Consider the following 12,498-nt stretch of genomic DNA (forward strand, 5'->3'; position numbering starts at 1 on the left):
TCCCCTTAAGAAAACATATAATATGTTATAACTGCTTTAAATTTAAAACTATATTCTGGACATTATTTAGGCGTTTGTCTATAGACATTAGGATTTTTGAATATTGCGCATCTGAGTTGCGTTAGTGATCAGCTAATAATATGATATTTCATATAAAATATAATTCTAGGTGAAATACAGCAGGGAGAAGAAGAAGATCTTAACTCTTATTTTGATACTGACGAGTTATACGAATTTTTACACTGATATTTTTTTTATAAAAATTAAGCATTTTAGACCTATCGTATAAAGTATATTAACCAAGAGAATAATCAAACAAAATTCGTCATAAAGATAATATTAAAAAACAACCCTTGTCTTTCAATATGTGACATTTTTATTTATAGATTTTTGTGCCGCGTCCAAACTGTTTTCTTTTCTCTAAAACCGTGTGAGGAATACCCGAAAGGCCTACTTTATATTAGTTTTCCTCTCGCGTGTGATGTTCATATTGTAAAAAATCAGCAGAACAAAGAAGATCTTATCGGTTCAATAGAACAAAGACTTTTTCTGTCTTCCACTTCTCTTAAAACGTTTTGACACGCTGTTTTATTGTGATAGCTATACCTACAGTGAGATAAAGGAATAACACTAGAATTCTTTTTTTGGTGCGTCTAAATTTATGGATTTTGTAACTATATTATCGGTTGACTGCAAAATACTTATTTATCTACTTTATCTCATATTATGTATAAGTTTTTAATTTGTGAAAACTGTTATTATAGATAGCAGTCCGTGAAGGGTTTAAAGTGTGCGTGAATTAACAATGAATTTTAAATGGGATTTGCTTTTTCGCACTGTTGTTTGGCATACTTTCATATAATCAAATATCCTTAACTTCCGCGTTGTCATGGTGATGACATTATGAGCAATAAATTACAACAAAAATTTTGACAGTTTTGTGGTTTCAAAGAAGTTTGAATTTTTAAATGTCAACGTTTTAAAAATTATACAATAGAAATGTGTTCCAGTGACGAAGAGTTGCAGTTTTTTTATTTATTTATCGTAGATAAAATATTGTATGAAACTTGAATTTTATTGTACGTGATATTGTACGTGAAGTACTTTTTGCGCACTTACGCGATATATAGCACTCGCTACGCTCGTGCTCTAAACATCGCGTGCGCGCGCAAAAAGCATACTTCACAAATTTTTTCATAAATAACTCATATTATGTATAAGTTTTTAGTTTGTGAAAACTGTCATTTTAGATAGAAGTACGTGAATGGATTAAAGTTTTCGTGAAGTGACAATGCATTTTAAATGGGATTTACTTTTTCGCACTGTTTTTGGCACACTTTCATATAATCAAGTATCCTTAACTGTCGCGTTGTCATGGTGATAAAATGTGAGGAATAAATTAGAACAAAAGTTTTGACAATTTTGTGGTTTAAAAGAAGTTTGAATTTGTAAATGTCAAAGTTCTAAAAATTGTAGAATAGAAATGTATTCCAGTGACGAAAATTTGCAGTTTTTTTATTTGTTTATCGTAGATAAAATATTGTATGAAGTAATTTCTGTGTGTGAAGTAATTTTTGCGCACTACGCGATGTATACAATCGGAAAAATGAAAGAATGGGGCTTTTCATTCACAGTCATTTGTTTCGAGCTTCTGTCATATTTCGTATAATCCGTGTATATTAATATTATACACAGATTATACAACATATGACAGAAGCTCGAAACAAATGACAATCGATGAAAAGCCCTATACCCATGAACGATCACATCAATCACATATTTTGTATTTTCTGTCTTTCTCTATAAATAACAAACGTTTGTTGTAGAAAAAGATAGCAAATACAAAATAAGTGATTGATGTGATCGTTCATGGGTATTCTTTCATTTTTCCGACTGTAGCACTCACTTCGCTCGTACTCTAAATATCGCATTCGGGCCCAAAAAGCATACTTCACGAACTGTTTCATAAATAACTATTTTTTAATGAATTAAATGTAATAATAATTCACCCATAGTTTGTTTCGTTCCGTTATTTCAAGAGTATATTGTTTTATTTTAAAATTATGGGATTTCTAAATATAAAACTACTGCTTGTCGGTTTATAATAGGGATGGCGTTTTTTGACAAAACACCGGTTTTCGTTTATACCTGTTTTTTACCTACGGTTTAACCTGGCGGTTATAACTGGTCAAAAAACGGGTTATTCCAATCCAAAAACCGGTTTCCGGTTTTTTTAGTCAATAGCCAATACCCAGTAGGTTACAATTACATTGCTCTTTACTTTGCAATACTCCATTCGAATTGATATCAGTCACCGGCGAAAAATTATCTTATTTTTTCTCTGAATTCATTATTTTTTCCACTTATCCGGGTTTTCAGCGGTTATTACTTTAAAATGAAAAAAACCGGTTATAACCGGGACAAAAAAACAACCGGAGAAACCGATAATTGCGGAGTAAAAAACCGGTTTTAGGTTACAACCGGTAGGTTTTTCCCATCCCTAGTTTATAACGTACTCCACCGTTTTCAGACTTCCAATCGCCACTTCGCGGTTGTTCCATAGATCCTCTTCTATATTTCTTTCTCTCAGCTCGTTGCCTATTCCTTCTCTCCAACGTTTTCTCGGTCCACCTCGTTTTACCTTTCCTTGTGGTTGCCATTTAATGATTTACTTTGGTATACGTTGTTCATCCATTCTTTGTATATAACCGAACCACATAAGGTGTTTTTGTTAATAAGTCATCTGTGATTTTTCGTTTGATTTCCATTATTTCTTTAATGCGTTCATTGGTAATTTCTTCTCTTCTAGATCTTCCTGCTGTTCTTCTCCAAAAATCCATTTCCGTTGCTCTCAACGTTGCCAGTGTTCTTTCTTTCAGTGGCCATATCTCGAAGTTGTATAGAGTATAGAGTGATACTGTTCACTATGTTCTCATGTACCCCTTTTTTAATTTCTTTTTTTCTTATGGCTTTGTCTAATGTTTCATCGCGCCAAATATTGATACCTACATAGATATCTTTAGTGGTAGCAGTACCTTATCAAGGTTCTTCTTCTTAAAGTTCCCTCTCCTATCGGAGGTTGGATATCATAATGGCTATGGTCACTTTGTTTGCTGCTGCTCTGAACAGTTGTAATGAACTACATTTAAACCATTCTCTAAGGTTCCTCAGCCAGGAGAAACGTCTTCTTCCTATGCTTTTCTTCCTTGGCTCCTTCCTTGCATAATAATTCTCAGCAACTCGTATTTTTCTCCTCTGGTAATGTGACCTAAATATTCCAGTTTTCTAGTTTTTATACTCTTCATAATTTCTAACTCCTTATTTTAACGTCGTAGCACTTCAACATTTGTAATCCTTTGAACCCACTGAATTTTCAATATTCTTCTGTAACACCACATTTCGAACGCTTCTATTCTTCTTATGTGTTGTTTCTTCAATGTCCAAGCTTCCATTCCGTATAGCAATATAGAAAATATATAGCATCTTAGAGCCTTCAATCTGAGAGCCAAATGAAGGTCTTTGTTTGTAAGCAGTGTCTTCATTTTTATAAATGCTTGCCTTGCAGTGTCAATTCGGACTTTAATTTCTTTGCTTTGGTCATTTTTGTCATCGACTTAGGTTCCCAGATATTTGTAAGTCTTTACTTTTTCTATTTGGGTTTGCTCTATCATTAACCTTTCATTTCCATGTTCTGTTTTTGAGACGATCATAAATTTAGTTTTTTTCTTGTTTATTTTTAGTCCGTATCGAATGCAATAATCGTTAATTCTATTTAGCAATTCTTGTAGCGATTCCAGGGTGTCTGCCATTATAACGGTGTCATCAGCGAATCTTATGTTATTTACTATTCTTCAGTTTATAGAGATTCCATCACTTAGCTCCGCTATCGTTTCCTGAAATATGGCTTCACTGTATAGGTTAAACAGTAGCGGCGACAGATGATCTTAAGTCGAGGTGATGTCCTCATATATGAGATCTTTTGGTTGTCCTCCAATGCACAAGTATTCTAAATATATTCTGAGATGAGACAAAAAACGTTTTCGCATTAAGAAATCCATCATCAATGTTCTAAAAGCCCTAAAATTAAGTATAACCTAATTAATTGAGAAAAAGTTAAAAATTGACAGAGGTTTTTAAAACAAGAGGCCATACTTACAAGCACCTGATTACAAGCACCTAATAGCATGCCTGAGCCACCAAAATGTGTTAGGTAAAAACTAAATGTAAACGATTATGTTATGTTACATATTTGGATGTTACCCAGGGCAACACAGGACTCTTCCCACGTGGTTGGACATTTGGTTATACATGGTTTTACATTTTGATTTTTGTTTGCTTGCTGAGGTTGATGGATCTGAATAATTGCTTATTCCTTCGAAAATCTTGATTACCCTTCTGGATTCTTCTCTGTATTCTGTCTTCTCTGCGTTTTCCTATTGTTACTCCTACGTAGCTGAATTTAAAGTTAGTTCTTAAAAAAATTATATTTTACCGTTATTACTAGTCCCCTTCCAGCTTTCCCGCTCAATTTCATGTATTTGTTTTTGTTTTCATTAATTACTAATCCCACCTTTTTTGCTTCTACATCCAGCTTGTTTATGGTTTTTATTAAGTCTTCTCTTTTCTCTGCTACAACTGTTAAATCATGAGCACAAGCAATAATTTGTAATCATTATGTTTTAATTATTGTATTGCAAGTTAAGTGCAAGAATTCTAATGAATATTGTTTTTAATACGACAAACCATATCAACATACATTATAAAACATAAAAGTGCTTTCAACTTATGACTTTTTATTGATTTCTATTTAAATAAAACTGTGCGAACAAAACAAAAATAACTTAAGTGGATAAGAAAACATCGACGAAAAGAAACATTTCTACCGCAGCGTAAATCCCGCAGATATTTTTGCATTTGCTAGATACTCTTTCCCCATCATTTATCACCATAGTGGGTCATTTACGAAAATATATTCTTATCAGTAATCTCTGTGACTGCCACTAAGGAAAATTGCTTCTGCCGCACAAAAGAACCCTAAGAAAATTTAAATGACATGGCGCAGTCAGGTAGGACCTTTAATTAAGTATATTAGCCGTTGTGTTTACGAAGTGAAAAAGGGGGATTTCGAAAGTATCATAAATCATTAACCAATTTTGTGGTTGACTACAGAAAAAAGTTTGAGCAAAAACTTGTTGCTAAACAGTAATGACGTAATTAGAAAATAATTAAATTAGTTCTAATAACTAATTAAATTAGGAATTAAAGTTTCCGGACCAATTTGAGAAAATAATTAAATAAATTAATCTTATAAATATTTTAAAATTTTTTAAAATAAATATTAGGTCTGGATCCCGCGTAAAAAAAGTTGATTAATAGGAAGCTGAAAATTTGTGAATAGCCTAACGGTGTCTAGTCGGACAAACTTTGATGTATGGGAACACTGGAACAGGGGAAGTTTTAATTGCGGAACCGATTAAAAATTTGAAACGTGAGACTAGGAAAACGTTCCATGTAGTTTGTCGGACAGAACTTCCAATTGATTTGTTGCTCTTTCATTAAACTATCATGCAAAAATCAGACTGCTATTTATCACCAACGTAATTCCTGTTATTTGAGATGTTCTACGTGTCGGACTTATTAAAATGCCCAGGTTGTGATAAATAGCAGTCTGATTTTTGCATAAGGGTTTAGTGAAAGGGTAAAAAATCAGTTTGAAGCTCTGTCCGACAAAATACATGGGACGTTTTCGTGGTCTGACGTTCCAAATTTTTAACTTGTTAAACAATTAAAACTTTCCCCTTTACAGTGTTCCCATACATCAAAGTTTGTCCGACTAGACACCATTAAGCTATTCACAAATTTTCAGCTTGCTATTAATCAACTTTTTTTTTTATACGCGGCATCCAGACCTATATCCTTTGAATTTTTGCAGTAATAAAATAAAAGAAGGTGTATTTTGATATTTTTTATAATAGTAGGGGAGCGAAATATGCTAAATGTGCAGTCACTCGAGCGCTTTGGGGACATATTGGGTTGTGAAGAGTAGGTCCTAAAACCAAAAAGTTAAGAAAAGTCTTTCATTTTAGTGGGGACTTTCCATTTTTAATTTAATTTCCCATTTCCAAAAATCATTATTTTAGATTATAAATTCGAAAAAATGTTTCGAATAAAAGATGCATATTTTTACGTAAAGAATCCAAATCTGGAATAAAAATTTGGGGCTCCTATTTAAGATTTTAAAGCAACCCCCACCCCTATCTCTGTAGAGGGTCGTGTTTGATACCATTCGAAAAAATTTTCAAAAATATTGATTAAGTGTATTTTGCAGTTTTTCCATCTAATGTTTATTTTGCGAAATATCGCGTTATTTGCATTTAAAATTTTAAATTTACCCCCCACCCCTCTCCGTGGGGGTCACGTTTGGTATCATTCGATAGATTTTTAAAAAATATTGAAAAATTTTTAACTCGCCCATTTCCTTACGCCCCGCTCTAATCGTCAGATTTTTGAAATATACACTGTTTTGCGTGTCCTTAACTTACCTTATCTTAATCTGACAATTTCGAGTATTTTTAAGGATAGATTTTATTTTTGAGCTCCCCTTAACGAACTCCCCTGTGTTAAGAGCTAACATATGGTAGAGGTAAGTATATAGGGTACAATGTTTCTCCCCATGTGATAATCTGACGCGCTCGAATAACTGCAAAAATCCCCGCTTGGGCTCCCCTACCATAAATAATATTCTTTGAATTTTTTCGACAATATATTTAAATTGCGAGTTTCTATCTCGCAAGTGTTGATTGCAAGATCAGTGTTGTTTCTATCATCTATCAATTAACAGCATAATCATAATCATCATCACCATGTAGCCGTTATTGCCTACTGATGAACACAGCCTACTCCAAGCTTCTCCGTGTCTCTCGATTCTGTCCAGTTGGTTTCAGTTCAGCCTAATCCAGCTCTCAGCAATTTTTTAGGAGATGGATTTTAGGGCGATTTAAAAAGTATCATAAATCATTAACCAATTTTGTGATTCACTAGGTACAAAAAAAGTTTGAACAAAAGATTGTTTCCAAACAGTAATGAATAAATTAGAAAATAATTAAATTATTTCTAATAACTAATTAAATTAGAAATTAAACTTCCCGGCACCATTTAGGAAAATAATTAAATAAATTAAAGTTACGCATATTTTATAATTCTTTTTAATATTATCCTTTGGATTTCTCAAGCAATAAAATGGAAAACGAGTATTTTTAAATAATATTCTTTGGATATTTTTGGATACATTTTTCTATCAAATGAATTCTCAAAGTTTTTATTTGTTTTTATTTTTTAATCTTACTTAATCTGAACTATTTCCAAATATTGGTCAGAAAGACGTATTAAGTATCTTATAACTTGATAAAATTTAACATATTTCTTTGGTGTTGTTTTAACACCAATAATTAAAAAAAAACAACAAATGCAAGCAGAATGTCAGAACATGTATCTGCCATATTTTAAAAATATGTCTTGAATCGGGTTTAGGTCTTAGCGCTGTAAAAAAATATTAGGTTTGTTCTAGCAAACAGTCAAACTAGTCAGAAACCGTCAGCAAACGGTATATAACCCCAAGAAATGTTTAATGAAATAGTTATTTAAAATATGTAATATAATGCGTAACTCCAACACGGAACTAATGTATGCGTTCTACACAGCACAAGCAGAACCAGCTCAAAATCCCGAGGGGTAACATGTCTAAAGTAAGACAACGTATTGTGATATTAGAGTTAATGAGATGATAACAAGCGTTGGTTTACCCATCAGAAACAGCGTATCACTTAAAATAATATCATGTCACATACAATACTGTTTACAAATACACCTTACTAACAGTATGATAAATGTCTTTATTTTCTTTTTGTAGATAATTAACCTTACACGCCATTTGTTTAAGCCTTGTAATCTTTTATGTTTGGAGACCTTTTTACTAATATTTAATAGGTAGTTATTTATGCAACAATGCGCCAATTTTGTGGCTGAAAAATGTATTCTTATCATACCCCTGCAAGAAAAGAGCCACATCCCAAAAATCCTGTATTTGAGAAAAATTAACTACAAGAATACTAGAAAATATTATACAGTGATGAACCCGATGAGAAAAATAACCCGGAGAATAACGCAAAAGATGGAAAACATATCACATCAAGTTGTGAGATAAAAAGAAATGGAATATAATTGAAAATAGTAGAAACTACTAGAAAGCGTACAAATTGGTCAAAAGTTCTTTTTGCTATTTGTAGATTTTTATTAAAATAACTATGTTGTGCTATTCAATTGTTTTTATTATTTATAAATATAATATACTCAATTTATATCTGACAATGTTTTTCCTTTATTTATTTTAAGATCGATTTTCTATATTCTATTTTGATAGTGTTATTCATCGTGCTCACTATATACTCCAGAGTCTTTTATCTAAGTCATATTCGTGTTCAGCAACCCCGAAAATACAAGAGAGTAATACACTTAATGCACTAAAACCCCAGAAGATGGCGTGCCTTAGGCACCAAGTACCCCGGTGTCTGTTCTGATGGCGTATTTGTGTTCAGCAGCCCCAAAAACCCATAAGCAATACCCATATGCATCAATTTATTGCCGAAACTTGTCGAAACTCCAGAAGAAGACCTGCCTTAGGCACCAGGTGTTCCGTGGGTGGGATCTGATGGCGTATTCACTTCAGCAGCCCCAAGAAACTGAGTAATCAGTTTACATTAATTTAGTACCGAAAGCTCTCGAATCTCCAAAGCATGACGGGCCTTAGGCACCAGGTAATCCGATGTCTCTTCTGATGGGGTATTCGTGTTCAGCAACTTCAAAAACCTATAAGTAATCCGTTTGCATCAATGTAGTACCGAAGACCTCGAAACTCCAGGAGCATCTTTCATTGACCTTGGAAACCAGGTGCTCCGGGAGTTGGTTCTGGTGGCATATTCGTGTTTAGCGACCTCAAAAACTCTCCAGTAATTCATTTGCATTAATTAAATGCCGAAAACCATCGAAACTCTAGAAGATGACGTCTGTTGGAGGTCAAGGTCAAAGTAAAGGTCGCCACTGGGTAAGCAGGAAAAAATCCTAGACTACCAGTACTTTTATTTAATCCAAACTTCTTCATGTTGCTAGATAACCAGTAACTCAAGGAATTGGAATATCCGGTAAATCTTATAATTTTCCGAGTTTGTGCCTTTATATCTTGAAAATCCTCCATATGATCGAGATGTGCCCATGAGAACTTTTTATCAGGATGCTTCAATGGGTGTTTCCCCAAAGTATGAACTAAATCCACTGGGACCTAATTTACATAAGGTTTGTTCGGGGTACTCTAGCGATAAAAACCTATACATTTCAATTCTATTTATTGTTTCCCACCTTTAGACGCATCGGACGAGTTTGGCAACTTCCACCGTGACAGTGACAGTTTTAGTTGACATATTCCTCTAATACGTCTAAAAGTGGGAAACAATAAATATTATTATTATGTAAGTCTATAGGTTTTTATCGCAAAATCTCTCACCTCTACTAGTTTCATTGCTTTTTATCTAACAACTTAATATGTTTTCCATCTTTTGCGTTATATTCCCGGTTATTATAGTAAAGATGTACAGTGTACAGTGATCAGCGCGCTAATAACCGGTAAAATATTGCAAAAGATGGAAAACATATTAAGTTGTGAGATAAAAAGAAATAAAACTAGTAGATGTGAGAGATTTAGCGATAAAAACCTATAAATTTACATTATGTTTTTTGTTTCTCACATTTAGACGCATCGGACGAGTTTGGCAACTGTCACTGTGACAGTGACAGTTTTAGTTGACATACTCCTCTGATACGTCTAAAGGTGGGAAAAATAAATCGAATTTAAATTTTTACGTGTTTATCGATAAACTTCCCAACCCTGCTAGTTTTATTTCTTTTTTCTCACAAACTAAATATGTTTTCCATCTTTTCCGTTATTTTGCCGGTTATTAGCGCGCTCATCACTTTATAAGAATACAAAAATTTAAATTTTTTTCTTAACTATTATGAAGATAAACTAAAAGCCAAATAGGGGAGTGATTATAGATCTTCACTTCGGAAAAAATCAAACAGGATAGAACTTTTTGTAATTTCATTAAGAAATGTTTAATAAACAACATATCAAAAACTTCTACTCGAGAAGTGGGTGCTTCAGTTTTTATTAAACAAATGAACTACGAAATTAGATGTTTTTTAAATAACTCCGAAAATATAAATTTTAGAAAAAAACTGACTCATTGCAAAATTCAGAAAATTTTACAAAAAAAACTTTATATAAAGAATTTTCTAAAATTAAATCTGTATCTTCTATAATTTTTTATTTATAACGGTAAAGTCACTCTTCTCACAAACATTGGCGCACTGTAAACTAGCGTACGGCGAAGTGCACGGTTGAGTTATTTTAATGTAATTCTTTAACTAATGGATCAAATGAAATTTTACAAATTGAACATGAAAGAAGAGTAATTAAGCTATCTTATGGTTATAATAAAAAGAAATAAAATGTATGGGTATAAGTACGGTGTGGGCGGAAAGTGAGCCTTACATGAATTTTGTTTGAAAATTATTTAAAAATGTGTAACTGATACAATTTTTCTTATAAAACTCTCGTAAACTAGCGTACGGCGAAGTGCACGGTTGAGTTATTTTAATGTAATTCTTTAACTAATGGATCAAATGAAATTTTACAAATTGAACATGAAAGAAGAGTAATTAAGCTATCTTATGGTTATAATAAAAAGAAATAAAATGTATGGGTATAAGTACGGTGTGGGCGGAAAGTGAGCCTTACATGAATTTTGTTTGAAAATTATTTAAAAATGTGTAACTGATACAATTTTTCTTATAAAACTCTCAATTTTGCACAACTTACCTTTAAAGTAGCTTACTAAATAATGTTTCATTTAAAAAAAATTTCAAAAATTTAATTCAAATGATATAACGTCTCAAAATATGTAATTTTTAAATTTTCGTAGTTTTATAGAATTACCACCACTTTAAGACGGTATTACTTAAGTTTTAACATATCTATTAGAGATTTATAAGTGCTTTATTAAAACTTAGGATGTAGTCTTTAAAATGCACTGAATTATTTTACTTTAGAAATGAAATAAACTATTTCTTTTTGAGAAAATTAAGAAAGATAACAAAAATGTAATACAAAAACCGAAAATTAAAATTTTGGTAAAATTGACCAAAAACAAAAATATTAGCTACTAAAATCACTAGCCAGTTGTGTCTGAATTTAGCGAACCGACCAGTATCACATATGTTATAAAACAAAAATGCGTTATATTATTTAGTTCTATGTACCTACTGATTAGAGGAAGTTGATGTAGTTAAAAAAAAATCCTATTTTACATCACCAAGGGGGGCCTTGATTCCTTCGATCACTTGTACCATGCTAAAACCGTTGCCAGGAAGACAAGCAAATTTGTGGAGGTGGAGATGCAGTAAACACTATACAGAGTGAAATATTCTGAAGAAAAAATTTTCTTATCGAAATACTTGAAATCTTTAGCTAATGCATTAGTGCAAGATCATATGCAACAAAGATAAAATAATACACACTTCCGAATAAGTTCCAACTTTTTTTTACGCGGGATCCAGACCTATATCCTTTGGATTTCTGCAGTAATAAAATGAAAGAACGTGTATTTTGATATTCTTTTATAATAGTAGGGGAGCAAAGTATGCTAAATGTGCAGTCACTCGAGCGATTTGGGGAACTATTGGGTTGTGAACAGCAGGTCCTAAAACCAAAAAAAGTTAAGTAAAGTTTTCCATTTTAGTGGAGACTTTCCATTTTTAATTTAATTCTCCATTTCCAACAATCGTTTCTTTAGATTATAGCGCAATCTATCCATAGTTTGAAAAAATGTTTTGAATAAAAGTTGCTTATTTTTACGTAAATAATCCAAATCTGGAACAAAAATTTGGGGCTCCTATTTAAGATTTTAAAGTAACCCCCCACCCTACCTCCGTGGGGGTCGTGTTTGGTACCATTTGATAGATTTTTCAAAAATATTGATTAAGTGTATTTCGCAGTTTTTCGATTTAATGTTTATTTTGGGAAATATCCCGGGATTTGTATTTAAAATTTTAAATTTACCCCCCACCCCTCTCCGTGGAGTGTCATGTTTGGTAACATTCGATAGATTTTTGAAAAATATTGAACACGTACTTTTTAGTTTTTCGATCTAACGTTCATTTCGCGAATTATTCGCTTTTTTTGTGAAATTTTTAACTCACCCATTTCCTTACGCCCAGCTCAAATCGTCAAATTTTTTAAATACACACTCTTCTACATGTCCTTAGCTTACTTTATCTTAATCTGACAATTTCGAGTATTTTTAAGGATAGATTTTTTTTTCGGGCTCCCATTAACGAACTCCCCTGTGTTAAGAACTAAAATATGGTAGAGGTACATCTGCAGGGTAC

Source organism: Diabrotica virgifera, chromosome 7 (assembly GCF_917563875.1).
Source record: "Diabrotica virgifera virgifera chromosome 7, PGI_DIABVI_V3a".
NCBI classification, from domain to species: domain Eukaryota; kingdom Metazoa; phylum Arthropoda; class Insecta; order Coleoptera; family Chrysomelidae; genus Diabrotica; species Diabrotica virgifera.